The sequence below is a fragment of the Coregonus lavaretus genome, assembly GCF_964263955.1.
Source record: "Coregonus lavaretus genome assembly, chromosome: 14".
NCBI lineage: Eukaryota > Metazoa > Chordata > Actinopteri > Salmoniformes > Salmonidae > Coregonus > Coregonus lavaretus.
Window position 1 is genome coordinate 47,119,641 of NC_140001.1, and position 27,258 is coordinate 47,146,898.

Genomic DNA, 27,258 nt, shown 5'->3' on the forward strand with positions numbered 1-27,258 from the left:
ATTCATATAGGTTACAGTTGTAAACACACAGACAGAAACACAGGCACACTGCATGCACACCACACACATCATGACCTAACCTCCTTCCAGGGCAGGCAAAACATTCCACTTTTGTTTCCACCTGATTATCCACTTAGACAAATGGTCTTCCGCTCTGGGACTGGTGAGCCAAAGGCCCGAAGAGCCCATGGATGGGACAGGGATCATTAGATAGCACAACAGCAACTATAGATACACTGGGGATCTGTGAGCATGCAGATAAAAGGACATGGCAGCTGAACCCATTGCTGCCCTAAACTGCTCCAGGCTCTCACTCACTGCAGCTATCAGCAGAGGAATTCTCTAACTCTGTCTCGGCTCTCTGTGTCGGTTTGTATCACACTACCATGATGCACATTTAGGAGTATTTATTGCTTGTAGTTTAAAACCATTAATATGACAATAGCTGTAAAAAGTATTTTTTAGCACTGCTGTACAGTGGGGAAAAAAGTATTTAGTCAGCCACCAATTGTGCAAGTTCTCCCACTTAAAAAGATGAGAGAGGCCTGTAATTTTCATCATAGGTACACGTCAACTATGACAGACAAATTGAGAAAAAAAATCCAGAAAATCACATTGTAGGATTTTTAATGAATTTATTTGTAAATTATGGTGGAAAATAAGTAATTGGTCACCTACAAACAAACAAGATTTCTGGCTCTCACAGACCTGTAACTTCTTCTTTAAGTGGCTCCTCTGTCCTCCACTCGTTACCTGTATTAATGGCACCTGTTTGAACTTGTTATCAGTATAAAAGACACCTGTCCACAACCTCAAACAGTCACACTCCAAACTCCACTATGGCCAAGACCAAAGAGCTGTCAAAGGACACCAGAAACAGAATTGTAGACCTGCACCAGGCTGGGCAGACTGAATCTGCAATAGGTAAGCAGCTTGGTTTGAAGAAATCAACTGTGGGAGCAATGATTAGGAAATGGAAGACATACAAGACCACTGATAATCTCCCTCGATCTGGGGCTCCACGCAAGATCTCACCCCGTGGGGTCAAAATGATCACAAGAACGGTGAGCAAAAATCCCAGAACCACACGGGGGGACCTAGTGAATGACCTGCAGAGAGCTGGGACCAAAGTAACAAAGCCTACCATCAGTAACACACTACGCCGCCAGGGACTCAAATCCTGCAGTGCCAGACGTGTCCCCCTGCTTAAGCCAGTACATGTCCAGGCCCGTCTGAAGTTTGCTAGAGTGCATTTAGATGATCCAGAAGAGGATTGGGAGAATGTCATATGGTCAGATGAAACCAAAATAGAACTTTTGGTAAAAACTCAACTCGTCATGTTTGGAGGACAAAGAATGCTGAGTTGCATCCAAAGAACACCATACCTACTGTGAAGCATGGGGGTGGAAACATCATGCTTTGGGGCTGTTTTTCTGCAAAGGGACCAGGACGACTGATCCGTGTAAAGGAAAGAATGAATGGGGCCATGTATCGTGAGATTTTAAGTGAAAACCTCCTTCCATCAGCAAGGGCATTGAAGATGAAACGTGGCTGGGTCTTTCAGCATGACAATGATCCCAAACACACCGCCCGGGCAACGAAGGAGTGGCTTCGTAAGAAGCATTTCAAGGTCCTGAAGTGGCCTAGCCAGTCTCCAGATCTCAACCCCATAGAAAATCTTTGGAGGGAGTTGAAAGTCCGTGTTGCCCAGCGACAGCCCCAAAACATCACTGCTCTAGAGGAGATCTGCATGGAGGAATGGGCCAAAATACCAGCAACAGTGTGTGAAAACCTTGTGAAGACTTACAGAAAACGTTTGACCTGTGTCATTGCCAACAAAGGGTATATAACAAAGTATTGAGAAACTTTTGTTATTGACCAAATACTTATTTTCCACCATAATTGGCAAAGAAATGCATTAAAAATCCTACAATGTGATTTTCTGGATTTTTTTTCTCATTTTGTCTGTCATAGTTGACGTGTACCTATGATGAAAATTACAGGCCTCTTTCATCTTTTTAACTGGGAGAACTTGCACAATTGGTGGCTGACTAAATACTTTTTTTCCCCACTGTAGTTGAAGAAGACAGTTTATGAATGAAACTTTCCTATGTTGATGTCCTATTCGGAGTTAGGAAAATGTGTGTATGTTATAAATGATAAAAAGAACATCCAACATAACCTCTCCTCTCCCTGGTAATGGAAATATCTGTTTAAAGGTTGCGGGCACTGTGGATGCTGTAAAAAAAAGCAGGAAGAAACAAAGCAGATGATGCATGGCATAAATCACCGTATGGATTGGGAATGTACACTTGATTTGCTTTATTTGTGGCATATGTTCTCTTCATGTATAATTGACAAGCATCCCACCACGTTAAAAAGCTCATCCCAAATGTCTGTTTGATTATGCTTAAGTGCCCCTAATGAGAATCCCGGTTCTCACGACTAGGGGTGAATTTCAATTGTATTTCCCTGATTCCTTGTGTCCTCTCTCCTTGCCTCCTTCTCAAAATGCATTGGAGGAACCTTATACCTTCTCCTCCAATGCATTTTGAGGAGGTGAGGAGAGAGGTGGCGAAGATTCAAAGAAGTGTAATTGAGATTCACGTTAGATCTCACAGATGCAGAAAGAGACAGTGCCCGCAACCTTTAAACAGATATTTCCATTACCAGGGAGAGGAGAGGTTATTTTGGATGTTCTTTTTATCATTTATAACATACACACATTGTCCTAACTCCGAATAGGAAGTAAAACATTTTTTGAAGCACTACAGAAGTCCTAAAAGTGTCTTCTTGGATATGCATACAAACGTAAACTAGCTTACGGCACATGCCTCTACTCTCAAGTGAAGCATTAAAAGGGTATTTTGAGACAAATAAGTCACTCTAAATTTCTGTTACTTAATTTGCCTGCACACGGCCGGTACAGTGAAACTGTGAATGGCTCATTTTCAGTAAAATGTTGAAATATGTTTTTTTCTCATTCGCATTTTACTATGGCTAGTTTTGATCCTTAAAACAAAGATAAACACGCACAATGACTATAAGACTTCTAAGACATACATTTATTTTCTTCTTGATATTGACATTGGGTAAAGATCCTGGTTCGAATCCAGGCTCTGTCGTAGCCGGCCGCGACCGGGAGACCCATGGGGTGGCGCACAATTGGCCCAGCATCGTCCAGGGTAGGGGAGGGAATGGCCGGCAGGGATGTAGCTCAGTTGGTAGAGCATGGCGTTTGCAACGCCAGGGTTGTGGGTTCGTTTCCCACGGGGGGCCAGTATGAAAAAATAAAAAAATAATGTATGCACTCACTAACTGTAAGTCGCTCTGGATAAGAGCGTCTGCTAAATGACTAAAATGTAAATGTAAAATGTAAACAGCATACTCTGTGCCAGAGTCATATATATAGCACCAGAGCAATATGGTACATTTCTATAGCTGTATATACTGTACTTAACCAGTAGCAGTGTAACCACAAGAACAATCAGTTAGGTAACATGGTGCATGTACTGTATGTACTGTATGTAGTAGCTCAGAAGGAAATCACAACTATCTATGATATGTTGTCATCTTTCTAGACAACAGTGTTTCGGGAAAATAGCTCCCTCTGCTGGAGCTGCTAAAGTGGTTTCCAGCATTTGGAACATCAGGGTATAGGGTGAAGTTGCACCTAGATGCTGATCTTGGGTCAGTTTTGCATTTCCCACACTAATTGTCAAGGTTAGTATTGGGGGAGGGGAAGCTGATCCTAGATCTGTACCTACGGAAAACTTCACCCTCGAGCACATTTGGACATCAGCAAAGTGAACATGTTTCGGACAAGACATTTGGGTGCTTTGTCTCCATTTACAGAGCTACTTCAGCGCCATTTAATATCAATTGATATCAACACATTTCAACTTAACATGAAAATATCATTCAACCTCATCTTTCAATAAGACCTCAAGAAGCTATTCAGTTATTAATCTTCTGACTGACTTCGAACAGATGGAAGACTGGTATAGGTGCTGGACCAGTACTGTACATAATGAGTCCTCAGGTTGTGTTTGACAGATGACTTGTTGATTTTGTTATTGATGACAAGGTAGGGGTGTTCTGCGCTGCTGAACACTTTGCGGTGGTGGGGACCTTACTCACTCCCTGGTTGGGGTCACTGTGGCAGAAAAGGGCAAGCAACTCATTCAAGAGAAGAGATTTATAACTCCAAGCGAAAAGTAATAATAGGAGAAAATATATAGTCTACACTGAGTATACCAAACATTAGGAACAACTTCCTAATATTGAGTTGCACCCCCCCTTTTGCACTCAGAACAGCCTCAATTCGTCGGGGCGTGGACTCTACAAGGTGTCGAAAGCGTTCAACAGGGACGCTGGCCCATGTTGACTCCAATGCTTCCCACAGTTGTGTCAAGTTGCCTGGTTGTCCTTTGGGTGGTGGACCATTCTTGAAACACGGGAAACTGTTGAGTGTGAAAAACCCAGCAGCATTGCAGTTCTTGACATAAACCAGTGCGCCTGGCACTTACTACCATACCCCGTTCGAAGACACTTACATATTTTGTCTTGCCCATTCACCCTCTGAATGGCACACATACACAATCCATGTCTCTATTGTCTTAAGGCTTAAAAATTCTTTAACCTGTCTCCTCCCTTTCATCTACACTGACTGAAGTGGATTTAACAAGTGACATCAATAAGGGATCATAGCTTTCACCTGGATTCACCTGGTCAGTCCATGTCATGGAAAGAGCAGGAGTTCTTAATGTTTTGTATACTTAGTGTATATTTGGCCCGGCATCACTACTCATTGGTGTGGTTTCCTGGACACAGATTAAGCCTAGTCCTGGACTAAAAGGCACGTTGCTTCGTGCCTAAGAACAGCCCTTAGCCATGGTATATTGGCCATATACCACACCCCCTCGGGCCTTATTGCTTAATTATAGCACAGCATTGTTGAATACTCGTTTCTGATTGAAGGGCATTCTAGAATGGACATTAAAACCACATAACGGGACAGTTGGAAAAGATATCGGGACACCTTGCAATCATGACATAATATGCGCCTACACATGCAGACCGTACTTGCTACAAAGTTACAGAAAGCTAAACCAACAACTACACAAACTTAAATAGATTACATTGTAAACGCAGGTCCAACGAGGAAAAAATGTAGCTAGCTAGCATTGTTTTTGAAAAAAAAATTTTTTGGAGCATCTGATGAACTAACGTGTCGAGTGATGAACATTAATTTCTCCTGTCACCTCCGGTGCTAAAGCTGTCAAAACCTCCCACGTTTCAAGTTTGACCAGTTGTTTTCAGCAACTCATATTTGTTAAATCGGTTGTCATATTGGCAGGTTTGCTAGCAACAAACTATTTAGTGAGCTTCTAGCCTAGTGTTTGATATGCAATGCGATCTCCTCGTAATTAAGTCAGTGTTGACGAGTATCCTGACGAGAAGGCAAACTTTTCTAGCTATGCCAAGCAAAATCGGGCATTATCAGCTCATTGTTATGGATGTATCCAAATGAATGTCAATAGAAAACAGATTAAACAACCGCAAATGCAGCTACTTGCTGTTATTCTGGCTGCAGAGGTCATGACTGTGTTAGCCGTAGCTAGCTGGCTAGCTAGCAAGCAAGGGATAAGAACGTTGCCAGCGAGCATGGCAAAGGAACATAAAGAACGAACGACTAGATCGCGTCCATAAATATCGTCTCTAGCAATGTGGTATACCATGGCATTGTTGAATACATGTTTCTGATTGGTTTGAAGGGCATTCTAGAGCGTGCATTATTTCCCTATATCGCACGGTATATTTGGATGGTAGAATTCAATGGCTATAGTACATTTTTACATGTTTTGTTTGAGCTGCTTTTGAAAGCAAAAGTCGAATTTAAAACAGTATTGGTATTGTTGTATTCGATTTTCATAATTGCAAGCTAGGACTGATGGTTTGATTAGCTAAACTAGCAAGTATGTTTGTTTTGTTACCATGGCAACTACTGTAGCTATCAAGTAAACTTGCTAGCTACTTCAGTGGATGTTGAACACATTTTTAGTGGCAAATGTGTTCAATGATAGCCATTGTATAAAAGGGAGAATCAACTCAAGGCTCTATGTGTTCTCTAGAAAATAATGCAACTTCAGAACACACCTTCCACGTTGTTCATTATTTTCCATAGAACACATAGCCCCTCGTTGTATATTCCTTACTCCTGTACTGTAAACAGATGGATATTTCAGTCCTCAATCCCATAGCTGACCTTTGCCCATCTCCCCGAGTGCCAGCCTCCCAGCCATTGTAAGAGTGATCGGGTCAGTGATTTTCAGGCAGGTCATCACATACTCATCAGTAGCACAGACAACTTTCTCAGCTATCTCTGGTCATAAAATATACGTAATAGAGTAAATATAGTATTCATCTAGCTAAATATGGTATGCATCTAGCTAATCGTGGGAGACTGAAAGATAACAGCGCCTGTGATTTGTGCAAGGTGCAAATACATCATAAACCTCATTATAATCTCAGTGTGATTTAATTTGAAACTTTTCCTCAACAACGTGCGTTATAAGGAGGCAAATATTTAACTCGAGTTTAGTAAACTAAGAAATACATAAATAGTATGTTTATGTATATTATAACACACAATCCCAGCAGACATGACCCCATTGTGAGTATTTGGTGTGGGTATTTGGTGGGCACGGCTAGCACACACCACCCCACGCCCACACCAATCCCACATCAGCCCAAAATGGGTTAGCCTACACCAGCCCAACACATGCTAGCCCACACCAGCCCAAAATGGACCAGCCCACACCAGCCCAACATGGGCTAGCCTACACCAAGCCAACACCAGCCCAACACGGGCTAGCCTACAACAGCCCAACATAGACTAGCCCACACCAAGCCCAGAACAGGCTAGCCCACACCAAGCCCAGTACAGGCGAGCCCACACCAAGCCCAGCACAGGCTAGACTACACCAAGCCAACACCAGCCCAACACGGGCTAGCCTACAACAGCCCAACATAGGCTAGCCCACACCAAGCCCAGTACAGGCTAGCCCACACCAAGCCCAGTACAGGCGAGCCCACACCAAGCCCAGAACAGGCTAGCCCACACCAAGCCCAGTACAGGCTAGCCCACACCAAGCCCAGCACAGGCTAGCCCACACCAAGCCCAGAACAGGGTAGCCCACACCAAGCCCAGTACAGGGTAGCCCACACCAAGCCCAGAACAGGCTAGCCCACACCAAGCCCAGTACAGGCGAGCCCACACCAAGCCCAGCACAGGCTAGCCCACACCAATCCCAGAACAGGGTAGCCCACACCAAGCCCAGCACTGGCTAGCCCACATCAAGCCCAGCTAGAAGCGGGGGCTCATTCGAATATTTGGGGGTTTGCACACAGTTCTTTTTGTGCAACTGTTACTGAGAGTGTCGTTCCAGTTTGAGGGTTCTGTTGTGTGATGCCCCATTTTTTGGGATATTGTACACTGCCAATGATAAAGTATTTAAAAATACTTCAATAAGTGCATGTGACTTAATAAGCTTAACAGTTTCTCTCAGGGCCGGCTCTACGGGGTGGCAAAGCTGGGATAAAATGTGTGCCGCCCCCAGTTTTGTTCAACCATAAACATAACAAAAGGCATATGAATTACCATGCCCGGGTTTGGCAATTTAGTGCCGCTGGGCCTGCCAGTAGCGCAGACCGGAACAGAGGCTATATGCCGGTGTGTGCTCATGATCTGAGGAGGGGGAGCTGGGATGTAATAATGTCATATTTAGTAGTTCAAATCCAAAAATGCAATCTGATTGGGCACCTAGCCATGCAATGTCAAAGTCGGTACCTTCATTACCATGTTTAGGAAGTTCACTTTTGGAGACAGCTACAGCTAGCTTCGTAAAGTTTTGGTAGTGGCACACTGAATAATTATAGCTGGTTGGCTAAGCTTTGATCAGCATGGATATCTGAAAATGTCTGGGCACTGCCAAGAGCAAAACAACTGAGAACCACCATGTCGAGACCGATGCCGAGCAGCCTGCTAGCCCCATACCGAGGTTGAGGAGCCTAGCAGCAAATGCAATACCCGCCCATCCCCCACTCCGTGTGTAGCCTACTAAAAGAATGTTCACTCTGTTATCATTAATTTGCATTACACACAGTTGTTGGCTACTGTAAAAGTGATGTCAATACTATAAAAACGACACAGCCTACTTTTTCACCCTCTCCCTGCTCTCTTTCTATAGTATGTGCTTGTTGCTCTCTGAATGGACATTTATTCTTATTTGCAGCATATTCAAATTGCCTACTATCATGTAGGAAGAATTTCACATCAGCTATGAATATATAATATGCATTTAGTGTCATTTAGTTTGCTTTTCTGAAACTCTCCCACAGAAAATATTGCGTACCTGGAGAAGTGGGGGCTTGGCTTACTGTAGGTTACGCTCATTGCGTAGTGTCACAAATTAAAAACACATAGACCAAACTGGTCACTTTCCTCTCCGAGTCAATACAGTGGGGGAAAAAATTATTTAGTCAGCCACCAATTGTGCAAGTTCTCCCACTTAAAAAGATGAGAGAGGCCTGTAATTTTCATCATAGGTACACGTCAACTATGACAGACAAAATGAGAAAAAAAATCCAGAAAATCACATTGTAGGATTTTTAATGAATTTATTTGCAAATTATGGTGGAAAATAAGTATTTGGTCAATAACAAAAGTTTCTCAATACTTTGTTATATACCCTTTGTTGGCAATGACACAGGTCAAACGTTTTCTGTAAGTCTTCACAAGGTTTTCACACACATTTTGGCCCATTCCTCCATGCAGATCTCCTCTAGAGCAGTGATGTTTTGGGGCTGTCGCTGGGCAACACAGACTTTCAACTCCCTCCAAAGATTTTCTATGGGGTTGAGATCTGGAGACTGGCTAGGCCACTCCAGGACCTTGAAATGCTTCTTATGAAGCCACTCCTTTGTTGCCCGGGCGGTGTGTTTGGGATCATTGTCATGCTGAAAGACCCAGCCACGTTTCATCTTCAATGCCCTTGCTGATGGAAGGTGGTTTTCACTCAAAATCTCACGATACATGGCCCCATTCATTCTTTCCTTTACACGGATCAGTCATCCTGGTCCCTTTGCAGAAAAACAGCCCCAAAGCATGATGTTTCCACCCCCATGCTTCACAGTAGGTATGGTGTTCTTTGGATGCAACTCAGCATTCTTTGTCCTCCAAACACGACGAGTTGAGTTTTTACCAAAAAGTAATATTTTGGTTTCATCTGACCATATGACATTCTCCCAATCCTCTTCTGGATCATCCAAATGCACTCTAGCAAACTTCAGACGGGCCTGGACATGTACTGGCTTAAGCAGGGGGACACGTCTGGCACTGCAGGATTTGTGTCCCTGGCGGCGTAGTGTTACTGATGGTAGGCTTTGTTACTTTGGTCCCAGCTCTCTGCAGGTCATTCGCTAGGTCCCCCCGTGTGGTTCTGGGATTTTTGCTCACCGTTCTTGTGATCATTTTGACCCCACGGGGTGAGATCTTGCGTGGAGCCCCAGATCGAGGGAGATTATCAGTGGTCTTGTATGTCTTCCATTTCCTAATAATTGCTCCCACAGTTGATTTCTTCAAACCAAGCTGCTTACCTATTGCAGATTCAGTCTTCCCAGCCTGGTGCAGGTCTACAATTTTGTTTCTGGTGTCCTTTGACAGCTCTTTGGTCTTGGCCATAGTGGAGTTTGGAGTGTGACTGTTTGATGTTGTGGACAGGTGTCTTTTATACTGATAACAAGTTCAAACACATGCCATTAATACAGGTAACGAGTGGAGGACAGAGGAGCCTCTTAAAGAAGAAGTTACAGGTCTGTGAGAGCCAGAAATCTTGCTTGTTTGTAGGTGACCAAATACTTATTTTCCACCATAATTTGCAAATAAATTCATTAAAAATCCTACAATGTGATTTTCTGGAGAAAAAAATTCTCAATTTGTCTGTCATAGTTGACGTGTACCTATGATGAAAATTACAGGCCTCTCTCATCTTTTTAAGTGGGAGAACTTGCACAATTGGTGGCTGACTAAATACTTTTTTTCCCCACTGTATGTGCAACAATTGTGTACCAACAACAGATCGTAGATTAAGGATTTAATGGCAGGTGTATAAGAAAATAAGAAAATTGAAAAGAGCAAAAACGGTTGGACCATCTTAGCCATAGGGCCCCTCCCTATGGCTAAGATGGTCCAACAGTTTTTGCTCTTTTCAATTTTCTGAAGCCCAGGGGCTTAGGGCAGTGCCACACTGGGGTAGAGAGCGGCAGAAGAAGCCCTTGTAATAGGGAGAGAGCATCTGGTAGTGGTAGAAAAGAGACAAAACAAGGTTGTAGTCATTCCAAATGACAACAGAAGCATTAATAAACTAACTATGGCTCTTTGCAGTATGTGAACAGTTATGTACCTGTTAATTCACACTGGCTGCGCCTGCAGATTGGCCAAATATGGTAATGTTGTCCTTGGCTCTGCCAAAGGCCTGGATATTCTGTGCACCCAAGTAATGACAGCATGCTGGTCCCAGAGTCCATAGTTCCCTGCCATGGGAAGCAAACATCTGTCACTAGGTCCACTGTGAGGCCCCCAAAATGAAAATCTGATTTTGGTTTAATTTTTGGGTTTTTCTTCCATATTTACCACTGTTAGTGGACTTAACTTGTTTGAATTTCAATAGATCAGGGCCTGTACAGGGCTCTACAGTGCAACCATTTTACGTGCCTAAAAATAAATGCGCAAACTGAAAAAGTCAAGTATGAGCACATGTGCAAGTTGTGATTTATAGCAAAAAAATGCTGTTGTAGCTATTTTCAAAGTATTTCTGCCATTTTATGTCATAGCTGGCAGCTAATAACACATAGAACTACAAAACCCTCTGGAGAGCCCTGCGGTTGCGGGCGGTGCAGTAGCCGTACCAGGCAGTGATACAGCCCGACAGGATGTTCTCAATTGTGCATCTGTAAAAGTTTGTGAGGGTTTTAGGTGCCAAGCCAAATTTCTTCAGCCTCCTGAGGTTGAAGAGGCGTTGTTGCGTCTTCTTCACCACACTGTCTGTGTGGGTGGACCATTTCAGATTGTCAGTGATGTGTACGCCAAGGAACTTGAAGCTTTCTACCTTCTCCACTGCGGTCCCATCGATGTGGATAGAGGCGTGCTCCCTCTGCTGTCCACGATCAGCTCCTATTTTCCTGGCACCACTACGCCAGGGCCCTCACCTCCCTCCCTGTCTCGTCATTGTTGGTAATCAGGCCTACTACTGTTGTTTCATCTGCAAACTTGATGATTGAGTTGGAGGCGTGTGTGGCCACGCAGTCATGGGTGAACAGGGAGTACAGGAGGGGGCTGAGCACACACCCTTGTGGGGCCCCTGTGTTGAGGATCAGTGTAGTGGAGGTGTTGTTTCCTACCTTCATCACCTGGGGGCGGCCCGTCAAGAAGTCCAGGACCCAGTTCCACAGGGCGGGGTTCAGACCCAAAGCCCCGAGCTTAATGATGAGCTTGGAGGGTACTATGGTCTTGAAGGCTGAGCTATAGTCAATGAACAGCATTCTTACATAGGTATTCCTCTTGTCCAGTTGGGATAGGGCAGTGTGCAGTGCGATGGCGATTGCATCGTCTGTGGATCTATTCGGGTGGTATGCAAATTGAGGGGGTCTAGGGTGTCAGTTAAGGTAGAGGTGATATGATCCTTAACTAGCCTCTCAAAGCACTTCATGATGACAGAAGTGAGTGCTACGGGGCGATAGTCATTTAGTTCTGTTACCTTTGCTTTCTTGGGTACAGGAACAATGGTGGACATTTTGAAGCAAGTGGGTACAGCAGACTGGGATAGGGAGAGATTGAATATATCCGTAAACACTCCAGCCAGCTGGTCTGTGCATGCTCTGAGGACGCAGCTAGGGATACCGTCTGGGCCGGCAGCCTTGCGAGGGTTAACACACTTTAATGTCTTACTCACGTCAGACACGGAGAACGAGAGTGGGCAGCGTCGGTGGCACTGTGTTATCCTCAATGCTGGTGAAGAAGGTGTTCAGCTTGTCCGGGAGCAAGACGTCGGTGTCCGTGGCTGGTTTTCCCTTTGTAAGCAGTGAAAAGTTTGGACACACCTACTCATTCAAGGGTTTTTATTTATTTGTACTATTTTTTACATTGTAGAATAATAGTGAAGACATCAAAACTATGAAATAACACATATGGAATCATGTAGTAACCAAAAAAGTGTTAAACAAATAAAAATGTATTTTATATTTGAGATTCTTCAAATAGCCACCCTTTGCCTTGATGACAGCTTTGCACACTCTTGACATTCTCTCAACCAGCTTCACCTGGAATGCTTTTCCAACAGTCTTGAAGGACTTCCCACATATGCTGAGCACTTGTTGGCTGATTTGACTTCATTCTGCCGTCTGACTCATCCCAAACCATCTCAATTGGGTTGAGGTCGGGGGATTGTGGAGGCCAGGTCATCTGATGCAGCACTACATCACTCTCCTTCTTGGTAAAATAGCCCTTACACAGCTTGGAGGTGTGTTGGGTCATTGTCCTGTTGAAAAACAAATGATAGTCCCACTAATCCCAAAAGAGATGGGATGTTGTATTGCTGTAGAATGCTGTGGTAGCCATGCTGGTTAAGTGTGCCTTGAATTCTAAATAAATCACAGACAGTGTCACCAGCAAAGCACCCCCACACCATAACACCACCTCCTCCATGCTTCATGGTGGGAACTACACATGCGGAGATCATCCGTTCACCCACACCGCGTCTCACAAAGACACGGCGGTTGGAACCCAAAATCTCAAAATAACACATTTCCACCGGTCTAATGTCCATCACTGGTGTTTCTTGGCCCAAGCAGGTCACTTCTTATTATTGGTGTCCTTTAGTAGTGGTTTCTTTGCAGCAATTCGACCATGAAGGCCTGATTCACACAGTCCCCTCTGAACAGTTGATGTTGAGATATGTCTGTGACTTGAACTCTGTGAAGCATTGATTTGGGCTGCAATTTCTGAGACTGGTAACTCTAATGAACTTATCCTCTGCAGCAGAGGTAACTCTGGGTCTTCCATTCCTGTAGTGGTCCTCATGAGAGCTAGTTTCATCATAGCGCTTGATGGTTTTAGCGACTGCACGTGAAGAAACGTTCAAAGTTCATGACATTTTCCGTATTGACTGACCTTCATGTCTTAAAGTAATGATGGACTGTCGTTTCTCTTTGATTATTTGATCTGTTCTTGCCATAATATGGACTTGGTCTTTTACCAAATAGTGATATCTTCTGTATACCTTGTCACAACACAGCTGATAGGCTCAAACGCATTAAGAAGGAAATAAATTCCACAAATTAACTTTTAAGAAGGCACACCTGTTAATTGAAATACATTCCAGGTGGCTACCTCATGAAGCTGGTAGAGAGAATGCCATGAGTGTGCAAAGCTATCATCAAGTCAAAGGGTGGCTATTTGAAGAATCTCAAATATAAAATAGATTTTGATTTGTCTAACACTTTTTTGGTTACTACATGATTTCATATGTGTTATTTCATAGTTTTGATGTCTTTACTATTATTCTACAATGTAAAAAATTGTAAAAATAAAGAAAATCCCTTGAATGAGTAGGTGTGTCCAAACTTTTGACTGGTAGTTTACGTCTCGTGTCTGAGCCGTTGAATTGCGACTCCACTTTGTCTCTGTACTGACGTTTTGCCTGTTTGATTGCCTTATGGAGGGAATAACTACACTGTTTGTATTCGACCATATTGTCAGTCACCTTTCCATGGTTAAATGCGGTGGGTCACGCTTTCAGATTGGCGCGAATGCTGCCATCTATCCACGGTTTCTGTTTTGGGTAGGTTTTAATAGTCACAGTGGGAACAACATCCGCTATATACTTCCTGATGAACTCAGTCACCATGTCCGTGTAAATGTCAATGTTATTCTCAGAGGCTACCCGGAACATATCCCAGTCTGCATGATCAAAACAATCTTGAAGCATGGATTCCGATTGGTCAGACCAGCGTTGAATAGACCTTAGCACGGGTAATTCCTGTTTGAATTTCTGCCTATAGGAAGGGAGGAGCAAAATGGAGTCGTGATCTGATTTGCCGAAGGGAGGGCGGGGAGGGCCTTGTAGGCATCCCGGAAGGGGGAGTAGCAGTGGTCGAGTGTTTTTCCAGCGCGATTACTACAGTCAATGTGTTGATAGAACTTCAGTAGCTTTTTCCTCAAATTTCCTTTGTTAAAATCCCCAGCTACAATAAATGCGGCCTCAGGATATGTGGTTTCCAGTGTCCAGTGTAGTTCCTTGAGGGCCGCCTTGAGGGGGAATATACACGGCTGTGATTATAACCGAAGAGAATTCTCTTGGGAGGTAATACGGCCGGCATTTGATTGTAAGGTATTCTAGGTCAGGTGAACAAAAGGACTTGAGTTTCTGTACGTTATCACAATCACACCATGGAGTAGAAGCACACAGGCATAGACGTTGGTCGAATTTACCCGAAAGTCTACTAAAGTGTGGCTTTGTCCTTTAAACGGCCCGCCCCTTAAAGGGGCAGCTGAACATTTTAGTTTCACCTAAGTGACTCAAATATTTAGGGTACATTGTAATTGATTGAGCATGAAACACTCCAAAAACCTTTCATTCATCAACTTCTAGTCATTTCTTATCATAAAAAAACTATTCCTCAAATACTTTCATTGTGTTCCTAAATTTCTTTGTCCTCCAAATATTTTCTACTTAGGAGCACATGTACTTGCTGCATTGATAAAGCTACAGAAAATAGGAATGCTGATCGAGGTCAGTTTTGCCTTTTAGATCATAATTAAAAAAACATTAAATGAACAGGGAGGGACCTTATCCTAGATCAGTACTCCTAGATCAGTCAGGGCTTTATGAATCTAGGCTCTGACTCGTCTCCTTTCGCCAACTGCTGCTTTGCTTTCTCACCTGGAGCACTGGAGTCCCCGGTGCTGATAAATCCCAGAGCGCGGACCCGGTAGTTCACGGTGACAACAATGACCTTGTCCCTGTCTGCTATCTCCTTCCCATCGTACAGGGAGTTGCCCAAGAAGCTGACATCATTGGAGGCCCAGAGGAGGAAGGCACCGCCATTACAGGCAGGCCCGTGGACACTGTGCAGATAAGAGGGTAATGACAAACAAATTAAAATACCACTTGAAATGCTACTTGTGCTTAGGCTATAGGTTATGCTATTCATTATTATGAGGGTAAAGTAATCCTGTCCCTGAACAATTCGGCCTGGCTATTAGGCTACTGTAGAGGTGTAGCTTACCTTGGCCTTGAGGGACAAAGATGTGGAGGAAAAGACAGTCCTCACTGCCTTGAGTGGCGGATTGCATCAGAGTCACCTGCAGACACCGCTCCTTGTATTCCCTGTGAGTGAATAATAATAATAATAATAGTACAATAATCATCTTTTGCATTGGCAAACTAAAAGTCGCTGATAGAAAGGATTGGCATGCTAAATTCAACACATTAGAAAATAGTCTCTCTTGGTGCAGGTTTACAGGTGCACATTAGAGGAATAAAACAGCCCTCACTGAAATATTTTATTAATTTTAGGCTGTGAGGTTCAATGAACATACGTTGTCTAAAGTAAAATAATTTTTAGGGCTCAGGGACAGCCAGAGGTGGCATGGCAACAGGAATGTCCTGCCTGACCACTGGAGCAGTGGCCACGTTGGGTGTGTTCACGGGAGCAGAAACCCTGCGTAGACAGCTGGCATGCCAACGAGATCCATCTGCCAGTTGAAATGTTGCTGGGCCCAGTTGACGACTGACCTGACTTGGAGAGGACCAGAACGTGCCCAGTTTGTTGGCCCGGTGAGGTTGACAGGCTCTGACCCAGTCAGACACCTTGATGATTGGCGGCTGAGCCCTGCGCTTCTTGTCAAACCTCTGCTTCATGTCACGCTGATGCTTCCGCACTGAAGGTGGCAGCGCCCTTGGTGGGCGGAGTCTGGTGAAGGGCAGCACAAGCTCCACTGTGACTGTGCCCATTTGGGTGACTTTGGGCCATTTAGAGTGAAGGTCATACAGCACAACGAGGAACCTTTGATGGTGTGGGATGTTGTGTAGCTCCCCACATACGTCAGGCTGTAGGTGCTCCCAAGGCCCAGATGGCCAGTCCAGGGGCTGTAGAGGGGGACGGGCAGGTGAGCCAGTCTTCCCACTGACGAGGCATGGTGTGCAGGACCTGACGAGCTCTTCAAGGTCACGATCTATGCCAGGCCACCACACCATGTCACGACACTGCTGTTTCAGTTTGACGATGCCGAGATTACCTTGTGTGGTGGCTCTGTGTGGTGATGGGGGGGGGTAGGAAGTCTGCTACAACATTGTATTTTCCTGGAGTGAACTGCGCTCCCCTACGGAGTACTTTTGCACTGTCGGACTGAGGGCGCGAGAGGCGAAAGCTATGGGCTTTTCCACGCCATCATGCAGCCGAGACTGGACGGCCCCCATAGCCACTGCTGAGGCGTCGCAGGTCACCAGCGGGGGGGCAGTTCAAGTGGAAGTTTAGCTCCTCAATTGCTGCCTGACAGGCCGGAGTCCAGTCCCAAGGAGCGTCCTGCTTAAGAAGCTGTCACAGTGTTGACATTATGGAATATTCCATTAGAAACCGTACGTAGTAGGCGGTCATGCCTAGGAATGAAGCCAACTGTGAAGCTGATGTGGGGATGGGCACTTCGAGGATGGCATCCACATTCGACTGCAGCGGAGAGACATACTAGTGGATGACACCCGGAACCCAACAATGTCTATGGCTGATTCTGAGAACTCACACTTGTCAGTGTTCAGTGATGGCGGTTGAGGTTGATGAACATCTGCAATAGGTGCTCATCTTGAGTGGGAGCGTCTGGCCCATGCACCACAATGTCATCCAGGTAGACCACAACACCAGGGCAGCCAGCGAGGACGGTGGTCATGATCTTCTGAAAGCAACTTGGTGCTGAGCTCAGGCTAAAAGCCATGTGCTTGTAGCGATACCGTCCAGTGTGGGTGATGAAGGCCATTAAGTTCCTGCTCTCCCGATGAAGAGGAACCTGCATGTAGCCTTGTCGAAGGTCGAGCTTGGAGACGACGCGGGAGCCATGGAAGTATGTTGTAAGCTCCTACGTTGTGGGTAGTGGATATTTGTCAGGCACCACTGCTTTGTTGGCTGCTCGCAGGGTCAACGCAGGTTCTGATGCCCCTTGATTTCTGCTGAATGATCACCACATTTGACACCCAGGGAGAGGCATCGATGGGTTCGATTAGATCGTTTGTCACGAGGCGTTGGAGAACTTCCTCAACGTCTTTGCGGAGGGCCAGGTGGATCTGACACAGTGGATGAATTACAGGAGGAACCTTGGGGTCCAAGAGCGGTTTGCGTGTGAATGCAGTCAGGCATCCCAATCCACTGAACAGATCTGGATACTGTTGGTGCCATGCAGAGGACACATTAAGTATATTGGCCCCACTGTTGTCCTGTAGAGAGAATCCAAGACTGACAAAAAAGTCCAGACCCATGATGTTTGCGCCCTGGCGTGTGACGTGAAATTGGAAGGAGTTCAAGGCCTTGGAACCATATTGTACTGGGAGGTGAAGGAGGCCGACGACATCTATCTTCTTCTGGCCGTAGCCACAGAGCGTGGTGGACGGAGGCTGCAGAGGGAAGTGCTGGAAGAACTGGTTGAATGATGCTGCATTTAGCAAAGACACCTTGGCACCGGTGTCAAGGAGAGCGGGCACGTAGCTCTCTTCCAGTTAGAGAGGGCCCATAGTAAAGTTCACTGAGTGGGGCTCCACTGTATGGATCACCACCTGTGTGTTGTGGCTGTCGTAGGCACATGGTTGAGCTGATGCATCAGCGGGTGAGGAGCGGCACCACTTTGCAAAATGGTTCAACTTTTGACAGTGTCTGCATGTCTGGCCCTTTAACTGGGCAATCTGGAGCCCATGTAGCATGATGGGTAGATCCACAATTGACCCTAAACCCCACCCCCGAACAGAGATTGTCCAATCAGAGCTTAGCAACTGTAACCAACCACTCGAACCTCTGACACTTTTCGCAAAAAAAACTCATGCCGTCTATGGGCTACAGGCAGAGGTCCTTTTCCTTTCTCTGCTACAAGTTAACAGAAAATGGTAAAAACGTTGTGCTTGGGGCACATGTAATACTGACAGTCGTTATCTGGAGAGGTTAGAGGGTGGTGTCTTTTTTATACCCTTTCAAAACCAAAAGCTTTGTGGACGACTTCATTCACAGTTGAACACAAGCAAGATAACCAAGGACACATATGTTTGCTCCAAGATAAGCAACTAAGTTAAGTTAACCTTTAGCATAATATGTGACATCGCAATATATTACTAAGAGAAAAAAGAAACTGTCTAGATAAAGTTAGCAACAACGTTAACATTATACAACTAAGCTAAACTTTGTCTTTGCTAGCTAAAGTTAGCTAACTAGCTTTGTTAGGCTACATATATCACAAATCTTTAGCTGGCTAGTTACTAAAATACATCATTCTTTTAGCACTTTGTTGATGTGGAAGCCAAGTCTTCCGTACCCAAATCCAGCTGCTGCTATGGCTGGAGGAGATGCAGTCATACGATGCAGGCCACCTTAACAAAAAAAGGCCTTTAATACGAGGTTTAACCAAACCTAGCCTACATTACCAAATGTTGACAGACACTCAGGGGCACATTTCATAAGTTGATCCTTTATATGGAGGCTTTGTACATAAATTATACACAACTTACATAACTCATACATAACTACAAAACTTAGTGCAATCACAAGTACAACGTAGGCAACAGATGTCTGATTTACATATCATTTGATTCAGGAGACCTCTGGAACAATATAACCTTAACACTGAATGAATAACTGAATGAATAACACACTATATGTATCATCACATGTATCTACAGCTTAAGATCTGATGTGCAAGATGCGGCTTCCACTAACACCACAGGAGAGACAGCAACCAAATCACCAGAAGATACCGGAGATGATTCCTCCACAAGGACACCGGGGTCATTAAAATAGGTACTATATTAATTATCTGCACAGGGCCGGCAGGAAATGCTAAGAAAATAACCAGTCCAGCTGGCTTTTCATGCTCTCCCACTTTTCTGCATTAAAGTGGACACGCTCTAGGTGAAAGTAATTTATACACATGACAAATAAATCACACCACGGCATCCCTGTGATTATCATTTTTTCCATCATTTGGTAGTGGTACTCATGATTAGGTTTGAGAGCTTCGGTACCGTCAGCTCTTTGACGGAGGTATTTACAACCGGTAAAGCTGTCTTGGTCTGGGCACTTTATTTCCAGACGCCTGTGGCTTAGGTTCTCCTTGCTCTGGACTTTCCTGTCAGAAGATGTGCCTAAATGAGGTTGACAACAAAATCACATGGGAACCCTTTGTGCCCGACTCAAGCTCCAGGCCTCTCTTCATCGCCTTGGTCTGCACTGTTTCTTCTTCCTCTGCATGCTGGTGGCAAGACTGTCAAAGTCTGCTACCCTGGAACAGAACCTCTTAAAAGAGGATGAAGTAAGGCGTTGGGAGCGGACGCGATGCCAGGAGTTCTTGTTGCTCTGCTGTCTTGTCTCTTTTTCCAGTGCCTCTGCTTCAGACTAGGAGATCACATCATATCACTGTAATATACTGTATCTCATTTTCATTCCAAACTGTAGAGAAACAGCTTGGTTGTGGCAGCAGAGAAAATGTTGGGAACGCATCAGTAGGGTGGGAGGAGGATGATGGTGGCCCTGTGTTCTCCAATAGTGGGAGCTGCAAAAGAACAGTGGAAAGAACAGTTATTACAAAGCACCAACAATTTGTTTAAATCTATGTATTTTTTGTTTCCAGGGTGTATAGAGGAACATTCCCAGTTGGAAGAACAGGAGGAAGGGGAGAGCTTAAAGATTCAATTCGCTCAAAAGGAAAAAGAAAATGCTCTTCAGGAAACTAAAATCCCTAACCTGTTACTGGTCACTAAATAATAGCAGTGTCCCCAACTACTTCTAATACTGCACTGGGTTTACTTATGATCAGTTTAATAACTTGTGCAATTTTTTTAGAGTACCAAATCATAAAACAGCCCCACAGACAACTATCCCCTTTACATACAAGAGAGTAGATAGGGAGATTCAACAGATGCCATTGCGTCAGCAGTTTCTGCTTGTGCTGATGAAACTCAAGACAACATTTTAACCTGAAAGATGAGTTCTGGCTTTTAGATTTCATATGGACTTAAAGTGTTATCACTTTATTCAATTCCTGGGTGGACTTTATGTATGACAGGCTAGGTCAGTTGTCTGTATTGCCTCACAGGGACAACGTCACAGAAAACATGCCAGATAACTACAGGAGAGATTTTACTCCGACCTTTGCAAAACTAGATTGCACAGAGTTAAAGATGGAGAAACCAAGCTCACTGCTACTGCAAAGCCAAACATATTCCAACTACAAGTCTACCAACACACTGAATTCTCTAATATGTGATCCACGTGGCCCAGTTATACTTGCATCCACCCTCTACAGGATCCATTTCTGACAGATAAATATTTAAACAGTGTAACATCACAGAGTTACTGCATAGACTGCTGCAATGTGGCTACCTCAAGAGCGATAATGGACTCATGGCAGACAAGGGGTTTCTTACTGAGAAAGATGTGGAGGAAATTGGCCTTAGATTGTCCAACCTACAAATGCAAGAACGAGATGTCGAGATGACAAAGAAAATAGCGAAGCATAGGTTGCACATGGAAAGGTCAATAGCCAAAATTAGGACGTTTAAAATAATATCTGGCAAGATCCCTAATTCCAGATTAGGAAACATAAACCAGAGATGGTTTTTGGTTAGCATGCTGTTCAACATCCAGCCACACATTATTAAGAAGTAGGCTAGTCCTAACATTTAAAAAAAATTGATGATGAAGTTGCCTCTTTTACAATGGGGGTCAATAGGAAAGAATGTTTGTCTTTCCCAATTTGTGGGCGTGGTCGAGGAGAATTCCTTATTATTAAGTGAATACTGACTGGGACTATTGCAGCAGACAACCACACCGGGTTTCACTCCTATTAGTCTGTTCTGGAGGCAAAGGGGGGGTCTTACTCAGTACTAGATGGGTGTACCTAATTAACTGGCCACTGAGTATAAGTGAAGCAAGAGATTGAACTTCACTGAGTTCGCCCCATTAGTTTACACTATATAGGTCAACGTTTTTTCTGTGATCGAATCAACATTATAACCTTTTCAATGCAACAAAACAAAACAAATCTAACTTTGCAAGATTGAGTCTGTGATTTTGTTGTAGGCAGAGCCAGAGCGCAACAGAGTAGAATTATATTGGTGGGGGTAGCCCACGAGCAGTCTTTCAATCACCCACGAGTGAATGCGCTTTTCAGATCAGTTCAGATCAGAGCGCAGAGCCGCGGGTATGCACATCAGATCAGAGTGCAGAGCCGCGGGTATGCACATTTGTTGATATACTTTGCTAGTTAGCGGGTTATTAAACCAGTTAGATAAGAATAGGTAAGCAATGGGGAGTTACTGCTTCCTACAAGAGCACAAAACGTGTACGCTACATTTCAAGCTGTCTTTGAAAAGCCAGTCAGGGGGGCCTCCCGAGTGGCGCAGCGGTCTATGGAACTGCATCGCAGTGCTAGAGGCGTTACTACAGACCCGGGTTCATTCCCGGGCTGTGCCACAACCGGCCGTGGCCTGGAGTCCAATAAGACGGCACACAATTGGCCCAGCGTCGTCCGGGTTAGGGGAGGGTTTGCCTGGGGGAGCTTTACATGGCTCATCGCGCCCTAGCGACTCCCTGTGGCGGGCCGGGTGCCACACATTGGTGCGGCTGGTAGGCGGGTCATGTTTCGGAGGACGCATGACTCCACCTTCACCTCTCCCGTTGGGGAGTTGCAGCGATGAGACAAGATCGAAAAAGGGGGGTAAAATACAAAAAACCCACAAAAAAACAAATCAGTCAGGTAAAAAGCTTATGTCTTAATTAAAGGGCAGTGTTGTGTTTTGAGAATTCCTTGAATATGCAAATAAGCCAATAGGCAGAGGGGTAACTTACATTGTCTAATTCTCTGTATGGGAATAATAATACATTGTATTTTGTAAAGTGGTTTCTTGCATCATACAACACAATACAATGCAATTTACAGTCACCTTGGTGTTACAGACCAAGTAAAAAAATCATTAATTAATGTCAAGCCCTTCATAATGTAAAAAAGTGTTTTAAAGTCTCATCCAATGTAGGCCTGCATTGAACACCACATACAGGCTACCGTAGGCTATCATATAAATCAAAAGCTATTTCCATGTGGAAATGTTATGGGATTTGCTCCATTGGTTTTGTTGGAGAGGTTAGAGGGTGGTGTCTTTTTTATACCCTTTCAAAACCAAAAGCTTTGTGGACGACTTCATTCACAGTTGAACACAAGCAAGATAACCAAGGACACATATGTTTGCTCCAAGATAAGCAACTAAGTTAAGTTAACCTTTAGCATAATATGTGACATCGCAATATATTACTAAGAGAAAAAAGAAACTGTCTAGATAAAGTTAGCAAGAACATTAACATTATACAACTAAGCTAAACTTTGTCTTTGCTAACGTTAGCTAACTAGCTTTGCTACATTATGCTCAAATAGCCACAATAGCCTATTGGCTACTGTCTAAAACTGTAAGGGTACAGCCTCAGTGTTAACTGTAAACACGCGCCGGAAGTTGAACAAAGACCTAAAATTTGCTCAGTGCCCCAACATTTTTGGGGGAACATTATTTGTAACTATGAAAATAATTTTGTCAAAACAGATTTTGAACCCAAAAGTGTACGTTTGATTCTAGAGTGGGGACAATCAATCAAAAAAATATTTTGGTTAGGGTGTAGGGGCAGATTAATGTAATCTTGTCTTCAGGAGATTTTATTATCTATTAACTTTATTTAGTCTTATCAGTGGAACAATTATCATTCTTAACAATGGCCTAAAATATAGGTTAGTTAATATGCTTGTCAGCAAGAACACTACTGTTATTCGCCACACTTATTATTCCACTTCTTCCCAATTTTGTCAGTCTAATCACATCTTTTAAATCTGCCTACTTATATCTTTGAAAATGAATTATATGAGGCTATGTATTTTGCAGCCATTCATGGACAGTTTTGAATAAGTCATACAAATAAGCATTGGATATTAAATGCTCCATGAATCAAATATAATTTTTGACATTTTAGTATTGCGCACAAGCTAAGCAGAGATGGTAGGGGGCCTCAACTCATACACACATCATATTTTGTCAATGTAGAGTAAGATGATGGCAAAGAACACCCAGCACTTGGGAAACATAGATCAGGGGTGGTCAACCCTCCTGGATAGTGAGCAGGATTTTATTTTGAATTTTGAGTGTTCATTTAATGTTCAAAGCAACCATGAATACACCTGACCTGTGGTTTTTATTTTAAAATATTCCACCCTGGAATTGAGCTAAATGTAAAGACCCCATATTTGGGGACCCTATTTTATTTTTTGTATTCAATTCAGTGTGGTATGAGAACGGTAGCCCCTATCTGCAAAAGCAGGGTGTCTGCGGAAAGCTGAGTATCTTGGCTATTGATCGGTGCCTTCATATCTTTGGTATGATCTACTACCATATATGGGCATACGAATTTATAAGGGCGGCCCATGCCGATGACCTCATTTCAAGATGGCTGCTACCTACGTTCAGGTTAGTGTTGTGAAGCATAAACAAAATAAACACGGAATACGTTGATACACACCGAAAGCCGGGACTCCACAGATCATGATGATATCTTATTTGTCTGCATGTGACCTACTGTTATTGATCACCAGTCCCGAGAGTCAAAATGTTTATTTTACACAACGTTTTCACCAAACATATTACAAGGCAAGCTTCGATTTGGTCTGTGTTTGAGCTATAGCTACATGGGGGGTATCAAATTAATCCTTAGGTTGGTAGGAACAAATCTTGCCTATTGCCAATGTTATCTGATGATGTATGATTTAATGGCAACATCGAATGTCCACCAAGTGACTAGATATTTGCGCATTAAAAATATGATGTTACCTGCTTAAGCGCTGTAGGCGGGGTTATTAGCTAGCTATCGCTCTCGTTCCTGAGCTACCGTAACAACAACGTTTAGCCAAAGTACGGTGACCCTTCAGGGTAACAATACGGTGAGTCAAAAACACACAAACTCACAGCACAGGACCTATATAACGAACAGTACATGTTGTTTTACAAATTAAAAGTCTATCACAAAGTTAATGTCAGAGAGAGAGAGAGAGAGCGCATAAACTAATACTTACCGTCCCATCCCTGATGGGGTTTGAGCTTCTCAAATCTTCCTGGCAGGTCAGCAAATGGAATACCCTTGAACACATCCACTGATCGACCCACTGAGGAAACCATCCCATGGTTTTTCCCTTGCACCATTCGTCACCTCTGTGGACACAACTCCAAGCTGCACAGACATAGGCTATGAACTAATGTTCAAATTGATTGTCAAAATAAAGAGGGGGCAACATAACTCCTATACTAAAACATTGATGATCAAAAGAACCCTTAAATATGATGTAATACATACTTTTCCAGCAGAAGCATAGCCCAGACATATGGCGATTGCCAGGATATTCCGAAACACATCCATCTCCAAACTAGAGTTGATATCCTAACAGTAGTGTTTCCTCTCTGGTGTTATTTATACAGTATCTTTGTTCTAGTCTGGAAACAATATCACTACACACTAACTGATAAGTTTATTGTAAAGTCAGTGATGTGTTTTGGTGCAGTCCATTTTCATTGGTTGGTCATGGTTGAGTAAGTGTAGCCATTCAAGTGTACAGTATGACTCCGGTAGCCTGGTCCCAGATCGGTTTGTGCTTTTGCCTACTCAATTGTCATTGTCAAGCCAAACATGGCATGACAATTCAATAAGGAGTTGGCAAGGGAGCAGAAACCGATCAGCACCCAGGCTATGCAGACTCCAGATGGATATGATTCAAAAGATAAAGGAATTGGATAATGACATTCTACACATCATATCAATATTTTAGTCTGTTGATGTATGTTAGTCCTCAGTGAAATCTTGTGTAATGTGATGCTTATAAGCTGCAATATCTTCTGCTGTATTTTAGGACTACATCATCATTGGTTAAATGGAGTCAAACTTGAAAAAAACAAGTTTAGTTGCTTGCTTGTTGTTCTCAACACTGTACTGATCATTCTGTGTCACTTGTGTGTTGTGAGCTAGTGAGTTGTGCCAGCACTTTCCCGATCCTCCACCAATTGCTATGCTTTTTCTGTGGTCGGAGGCGCCATATGGATGGTGTGACGCAATTGCGGAGCCTCTGGAGGCACGCAGAGGTCAAATTGAACTCTGTACCGCATCGCTGTGCACCTCTCAAATTTTGTAACAATGCGGAGAGCTCCGTATAGCTCCGCACTGACATGATTGGTTGACGGTAGGCAGGAGATCCTGTATAAACACAAACTCACTTCCTAGACAACTTCCTTCACAACAGCTCAGCGCTGCTCGGCGAAGTGCAAGATGTATGAATGCCCTGACTTCTGCAGAGGCCATATCAGCGTAAATCCTGCACGGCCAATGCAGACGTTGTATAGACCATGCAGCGCGTTTAAGTTGCTTGTTTCCGTCAATGGATCAGGGACAGGGGCACGGGGCAGCAGATAGCCTAGTGTTTGGAGAAGGTTCGAATCTCAGCTCAGATGAAATATTCTGGTGCGGAGTGAGCCAGCAACTGGAGGGCTGCTGGATACCATTGCCTGCCGTTGTACCCTTGAGCAAGGCACTTAACCCCCTACAATTGATCCAGCTCGGTGTGTGTGTGTGTGTGTGTGTCTCGGGGAAGGTTGGGTTGCATAAAGACAAATGTCGGTTCTCTGCAAGTTAATGGACAATAAAATACATCTTATCTTACGTGGAAAGGTGAGGACAAACAGACTTACATATTGTAGCGACCCTCTAGCTCTGTCATGTAGCGGGCTCATGGGGAAAGTATGGGGGGAGGAGTTGCTCCTAGTTCAGATAGCTGATAGGGTACTAGTATTGGGGGTTGAGGGGTGTCAGAGCGAGAGCGAGTCAGACCGAGACTGGATGGACCACAATAACGTCTCCTGAGTTCCACCAAGTTAAGATTAGCCAGATGCTTTTATTGTTTTGGGCAGCCATCCTAACCTGCTGTTAGCCGGTCATTCGAGGGCATTAAAATCTGGTTCGCTGGTTCAACTTGAGCTACCGTCTCCTCGTTCTTGTAGTTAGTTTAGCTTGCTAAGGAGTGGACCCGCTAATGCCAAAATATTATCGAAGATACACTATCTAGAGTTATGCTTCCTTGCTGAATAACCTTGCCAAGACCTGTGACAGACGTGGTTCAATTCAGGGGAGGGGGGGGGACACTCAGGCAGGGATGGGCAACTTTGATGGGGTGGGATCCACAAAAAATCTGAACTCATCATGAGGGTCCGCAGTGGCTCACAGGTCTGCATACCCACATCCATACCCTCACATGCCGTCAGAGCCGGCCCTAGGCTTTTGGTTGCCCTAAGTGACATGTCTCAGAAATTCAAAAAAGTTTGAATTTCCTGCAATTCTACACATTTTGCCATTGGGCGTAGAGAAAATGTTGCGGTTTTAAAGCAAGTTTGCTGCAATTCTACACATTTTGCCATAGGGTGGAGAGAACTGTTTGCAGTTTTTAATATGATATCTGAGTGAGAGTGACTAACAAAATGAAATGGGGGCCCACCGGTCGGTAATTCGACCATGATTACTACATGTTTCAAATGCCGACCGTATTATCTCCCAAGATAATTTTCTTCGGTTATAGTCACGGCCGTGTATATCCCCCCTCAAGCCGATACCACGACGGCCCTTAAAGAACTTCACTGGACTTTATGCAAACTGGAAACCACATATCCTGAGGCTGCATATATTGTAGCTAGGGATTTTAACAAAGCAAATTTGAGGACTAGGCTGCCGAAGTTCTATCAACATATCGACTGTTGTACTCGCGCTGCCAAAGTCCTCGACCATTGCTATTCGAACTTCCGGGATGGTTATAAGGCCCTCCCCCACCCTCCTTTCGGCAAATCTGACCACGACTCCATTTTGCTCCTCCCTTCCTATAGG

At 44.1% G+C, this 27,258-nt stretch overlaps 1 pseudogene across 1 annotated transcript; it reads right to left on the minus strand.

Annotated features, from left to right (window-relative positions):
• Positions 1-3,964: 3,964 nt before the first annotated feature.
• Positions 3,965-24,542, minus strand: LOC311141157 (bile salt-activated lipase-like; annotated as a pseudogene). The gene is made up of 7 exons: positions 24,412-24,542; positions 15,349-15,449; positions 15,003-15,187; positions 10,467-10,596; positions 10,267-10,358; positions 6,269-6,385; positions 3,965-4,113 (listed from the first exon to the last, which is right to left on the minus strand). The product of its transcript is annotated as a bile salt-activated lipase-like (transcript).
• Positions 24,543-27,258: the final 2,716 nt, after the last annotated feature.